At 36.6% G+C, this 6,545-nt stretch overlaps 1 pseudogene; it reads right to left on the reverse strand.

Moving 5' to 3' along the window:
• Window positions 1–5,584: 5,584 nt before the first annotated feature.
• Window positions 5,585–5,683, reverse strand: LOC132275584 (small nucleolar RNA R71; annotated as a pseudogene).
• Between the last annotated feature and the right edge of the window lie 862 nt (window positions 5,684–6,545).

Consider the following 6,545-nt stretch of genomic DNA (forward strand, 5'->3'; position numbering starts at 1 on the left):
CACACACCACATGTACCATTCAAAAAGTCCTTACTCCGGCAGCCTGGGGTAAAAACATCAATGCTCCGAGGCAATTTTCTCAGCCTCGCAACCCTCAAACTTTCAATTACTGGGACTATCAGGATGCCTGGTACAATACTTTTTATTTCCAAAATCAGTATTATAGCCATTCCTGGCTTATCTTTTTCCAAAAGAATTTCAATCTAAATGTCGCCAGATGGTTCATTGACTGGTGGCATATGTTTGGTCCCTACCAAGAAATTATCCCTGAAACGGTGTCCAAGGGATTTTCAATTTTCAATGAAAAATTCCAAGCTCCTCCTGAGCTTTCCGAATTTCCCAAATCATTCTTATTTTTTGCAAATTTCACATTGTCATGGATAGTTCTATGGCAATTCCAAATCCTCAAAACCCCTTCTAATCTTCTTCTTCTAGGATGGATTTTCAAAGTCAAATGGTGGGACCAATTCTCTATCAAAGATGTTACTCCAGAAGCAATTTCAGAATGGTTCTCAAAGCACCCTGCAATATCATGTTCTGGCTTAGGAGAGTCTTCGGCTTTCCTCCTATCCAAAAGCCAGGCCCAAGCAAAGCTTTCTTCAGCAAAATCCCAAGATGAGTATGAAGCCTTCCTCATGGAAGTTTTAGCCCAAGTCAATCCCATAGCCTTCTCAAAAATGGGCTCATTTTCAAGTTTAGTTCTTAGTTTCCATTTCAAAAGTTCTCAGTTCAAATTGTAATTTTTAAGTTTAAGTTTTTAGTTTTACTTCATCCAAAGAGCTCGGCTCAAAACAAAAGTGTTGTATCCAAAGATCAAAGTTGTAAGTTCCATGTTTTAATTAAAAGTTCTTTAAAGTTATTCATGTTCTTCAAAGTTATTCATGTTCTGTTGTTTATTATTAACTTGCATATATATACCAAACATGTTTTTAAATCATTAAACCCTAAGTCATTTCAAAGGTTTTCCATCTATATATGAGACTATAATTTAACAAACATGTAAACAACATATATTAAGCCCCAAAAAACACTAAAACACTTAGGATATAAACATACAACAACCCCTACCTCAATTTGAGATGAATTCTCAAAAGCCACCAAAATGAAACCTTTCCGAATGCGATGCCACTTTGGGGTTTTGACGGGGACAATGAGGAGAACTGATAACTGCTCAAATGTTACACATTTTAGCACCTAAGTTAGGGTATTTTAGTCCATTCATCAATCTTACTTTCCCATTTAGTTCTAATTTGTGTTTTTGTCTAATTCAGGTTAATAAGGTTCAAACAAGCTAAAAAGAGCCTATTAGCTCCTTTTTAGAGTCAAGAAGAAATTTTGAAAAAAGTCAAAAAAACTGTACTGGACAGTCTTCGATCGATCGAATGATTTCCCGATCGATCGACAATATCTTCGATTGATCGAAGTGAAGACGGTGCCAGCTCAGCAGTCAGGATAAGGCCAAGAAGATATTTTCATGCCACGTCAACTTCGATCAATCGAAGAATTCCCGAGGGCGCCCAAACTCCACCAACTTTTGTAGATGTGGGAGTAGACCAATCAAAGGCCTATTTTCTTACTTGTTGCCTACTAAAAGAGGCTTGTATTTAAATGTAATTGAATCCATTGTAAATTTCTAACTTTTTTTCCCAACTTTAGCTAAAAAAATAGATAGCTCTTAGATAATTTTTGTAATATCCCTAATTCTCAAAATGATATAACTGGAATTTCTTTATTTATTTTATGTGCATTTTAATTGAGTAATTGATTATTTGATTTGTGTGCATTTAAATATGATTATCTGGCTATGTGTTTAATGGTTTTATTTGCTTAATTGGTAATTGTGTTTGTTTAAATTAATTGTAATTGTTTTTAATTTAATTATTGGTTAATTTAAATATTTGATTATTAGTGACTTAATTGACGTGTAATTTTTGGTAGCTTATATAATTTATGTGTGTTGTATTTATAGTTTAGGTTTAGGGTTTTATTTTCATGTAGTCACCAACTTAAATTAGGTTTTAATTAAAGCTTATAAATATGCGGTTATGATATGACTTAAGGTTGGGACACCTATATAGATATTCTTGTATACGTCTGCTAGGGTTAGAAAACCCTATTCACGTAAACGTGTCTTAAGAAGAAAAATAGAGAAGGTCCGGAGAGGAAAGCAGGGATGGTTTTGAGAGAAACATAGAGAGGCTCAAGGAGGAAGAAAAGAGGTTGCTTCTGGATGGAACCAAAAGCAACGGAGGTGTTAAATGACAGTCAGGAATCTGTCGGAAAATACAGAGACGGTGGTTTAGGTTTCAAAGCTGAAACCGAAGGCAAGTTTCATTCTATCTCCTTCCTGTAAACTTGTGTTTTGTGCATTCTATATAGTTGATGAGCACTGAAAAGTTCGTATTTAAACCCCTTAAGCTTAGGCATTCTAATACCTATATCTATCTTACTTTGCCATTTTAGATTGATTTCGTATTATTTCCATTTTCAGGCACTTATCCCGAAAATAAGCTAACTCAGCCAAATAAGAGCTTAATTGAAGCAATTCTGAGATTAAATAAAGAAATGAGCAAAGTGGAGGAAGAAAGAAACAAAATGAAGCAAAACAGCAAGTTCAATCGATCCAAGTCCAAGGTTCGATCGATCGAACATTGATCGATCTCAACACTTCAAGATAGATCCAAGCCTTGACGCAAAAGCACTTAAGTCTAAAAGTTCGATCGATCCAACATCATTCTTTGATCGATCGAACACCTTTGTCCTTATCCAAATGATTGATCTTATCCATAACTGTCCACCCACTAACCACCTTTGTCCTTTTCCCAAAAATATCATCTAAAAAAATCTCGGATTTGTCTTTTCCCAAAAAGCTCAGCCAGTTGGATCGATCTAGCCTCAGTTTGATCGATCTCAGCCAATTCGATCGATCCAAGTCCAAGGTTCGATCGATCGAACTTCCTCCAAGTGTAAAAAGTTAAAAATTCCGGCTCATTGAAAGTTGTCTTTTATCCAATCATTGGAGAATATTGTGTGCACGACCCTAGCTCATTTGGGGAGTGAATTTAACCAACCTATATAAGGATAAGGATTGCTTTTTAGTGAGGGGGGAAAGATAGAGAGACATAAGAAATAGAGGCCAAGACTTGAATATTTTTTAGAGACCATCTCTAAGGAAGCTTGGAGGAGGAAGCTAGAGACACCATTGGAGATCTTCATCAACAAGGAGCAAACCTCTTCCATGGAGTTAGCCCTTGAGGGTTAGAGCATCCGCACCATGAGTGGCTAGACATCCTCTTGGGGCTAGAGTTAGCCCCAAGCATGCTTTCTATATCTTAATCTTGTGTATTATTGAGGGATTAGTGTTGTAATTAATGTTTTGACACTTTGATATATATATAGATCTTGTTTAATCAATGATTTATGTGGTTTAATGCTTCCAATTGATCATTTCATTCTATTCATATGTCTATGTATGCTAGAATAGATGTTCATGTTTTTGTCTCTAGATTTTGTGTTGTTGATGCATGTCTATGTGAATTGATGCCATGGATTTAGAGATTGTCAAAACATAGTGCTTAAAGGAATGTTATTGTGATTCTCTTGATGGTTCATACTTATTCCTTGATGGATTGTGCCTCTTCCCTAGTTTACTTTCATGTTGGTAGTTTAGATGTAGTGTAATTATAGTGTAGTGTTAAATGGGAAGACAATTCATGCTTGTTGTTTGATGTTCCAAGCTTTTGAATGCAAGTAGCATATGTCTCTAATCTTGTGTTGTATTTGGATTGTGAGCCTAATGAAAGGATTAATGACTTGTTTTGATTTATTGTGCCTTTTACATGTTGTTTAGACAATATATGCTTCATTGCTTAGATATATTGTGCCTTTTACATAATGTTTAGACAATACATGCTTAACTAGTCATCCTTGCTTGTTGAATCAACCAAATACACAAACACCAATATTGCAACACCCTAATTGCCCTCATTAATCACTTGTCAATAATATAGAAATGCATTGCTTGGTGGTGATCTCGCAACCCCAAGACTCTTCTCTCTCTTACTTACTCTCCATTGCATTCAATTACTTAGTTTAATTTAGTTGCTCTCTAATCTAATCAACCAACCAACCAAATGTTTGATCACTCGACCTACTAGCCCTAATTGTGATTCCACGACATTGCTCAATCCCCACAATCCCTTGGGACGATCCCTACTCACTCTTGCTACTTTAGTAGTAGTGTTGGTAGTGGTTTTTATAAATTTAAACTTGACCCAAAAGGCTTTTCTTGAACCGCACATTCACTACATCAAAATTTAGCGTATAGGAACGGCCCGAGTCAAATTTTGGCGCCGTTGCCGGGGATTGATTGATCAGATTAGGCAACGTCGGATTTGTGGAATTGATTAGGATTAGTACTCTTATGATCGTGTCTTTACTTTGTTTTTATTTTTCTTTTAGTTATTTATTGTGTTTGTTCATATTTGACAAGGTGCATTGAGCAAGAGGCAAGTAAAGGAGCATCCAAGCAAATGAGCTACGCAAAGAAAGGAAAAATGCTAAAAACTTTAAAAATTTTGCTAAGCTAAGCTTTAAATTTGGAGTTGAAGTGCTTAAGGACCTTTGTGAGACTTTCTTTACTCAATCCCTTAGTTAAATCATCGGCCCGCATGGAGGCTTGTAATTCAATTCTTAGATAAATCGTGAGCCCGCGTGGAGGCTATTTTATTGTTCTTTGCATCATCTTTGTTAAAGCATAGGAATATGGGTTAAGTGTTTGTGGAGGGAGTTTCATTGCATTGTTGTGAAGGTGAAGTATGTGTCATTCTTTGTGTTTGTTGTTGTACATTATGCATGCATGGACATCGTTCATTGAGACCAACTCTTGTCCCTCTTGATTTGCATCTTGAATCCATCATTAAAAATCCTAGGGGAAGAGGAAGTTCAAATAGAACCAATCTATCAATGGATGACCATAATGATGACCATATTGAGGACCTTGGTCACATAGACCAACAAGGTATCCTTATCCCAATGTGCACAATGAAAACATGCAAGTACCATTAGGCATGCCAAGGCCATTCATCCAACCACCACAACAAAAAGGCCAAGTTCTATATGGAATGCTAAGGCCAATGTATGCTCCACAACCTCCCGTCATTAATTAAGGAATTCATAACCAAGGTGTTCATGTTACACCTCAAGTAGCTAATCCACCTCTTGCTTTGAGAGATCACTATATGCCTAATGAATACAACGCACCCACATGCATTCAATTGCCACCATTTAGAGCACATCATTATGAAATTAAAGCACAAACTATTCAAATGCTTCCTAACTTTAATGGACTTCCTAGTGAAGAACCTTACAAGCATTTGGATGAGTTTCTTGAAGTATGTTCCACCGTAAAATATACGGACATGCCGGAAGAGGTCTTAAGACTCAAACTTTTTCCATTCACCTTAAAGGACAAAGTAAAATATTGGTTTAACAATCTTAGGCCTTTTTCAATCACTTCTTGGGCGGAAATGCAACAAGAGTTTTTCAAGAAGTACTATCCGGTTTCTAAGACCAATGCCATGAGAACCTCAATTCGAGAATTTTCACATGGGGATGGAGAAACATTTCATGAGGCATGGGAACGCTTCAATGAATTGCTCAGGAAGTGTCCACATCATGACATGCCCAAATGGCAATTAGTTCAATATTTCTTTGAGAGCTTATCGGACAACTATAAGGGTATGTTTGATGCTTCCATGGGTGGCTCATACATTGATAGGCATGAGGATGACGTGTGGCGTCTTTATGAAAGCATGAGTAAAAATTCTTTGCATAGAACACTATCATCCAAGAATGGTAAAAATTCACAAGGTAGGAACAGTGTTGGCTTACATCAAGTCGACCATTCAAATGAAATAACCGCCAAAATGAAGTTTTTAGCTCAAAGGTTTGATCAATTTTTTATTAACCAAAACTCGGCGAACCAAGTATCTTCCTTCCCCAACCATTCTTATCGTGCATCAAATGAAACATGTATGACTTGTTCTAGTGTTCTTCATTCTACTTCTCATTGTCCTCATGGACAAGTGCAAAATGAACCTAATGAACAAGTCAATGCAGCTTTTGTGAACCAAGGGAACAATCCTTATGGTACTCATTATAATCTAAGTTGGAGGAATCATCCGAATTTCTCTTGGAAAAACCAAGGAGAAGGTTCAAACCCTTCTCAAGGCGGTTTCCAAGGGAAATACATTCCACCTCCACTTTAAAACCAAGGATCCCAAGATTATAGACTTTATCAATCACAAGGGAATCAATTTGCTAATTCTCATTTTCCCAACCAATCTTATTCCCAAGGAAACACTAGAAGTCCCACCTTTAAAGAAAAAGTTTTAAATGTTTTGGGGACTCTTAAGGCTAACACACAATTACTTCATTCTCACTCTCAATCCATTGTTAAGCTAGAAACCCAAGTAGGGCAAATAGCAAGCACTCTTAATGCAAGAAAGAAGGGAAAGATGCCCATTAATGCCCCACTTAAACAA

The sequence above is a fragment of the Cornus florida genome, unplaced genomic scaffold (assembly GCF_030987335.1).
Source record: "Cornus florida cultivar Cherokee Brave unplaced genomic scaffold, ASM3098733v1 CherokeeBrave_3.0.0_Hap2_Chr09, whole genome shotgun sequence".
NCBI lineage: Eukaryota > Viridiplantae > Streptophyta > Magnoliopsida > Cornales > Cornaceae > Cornus > Cornus florida.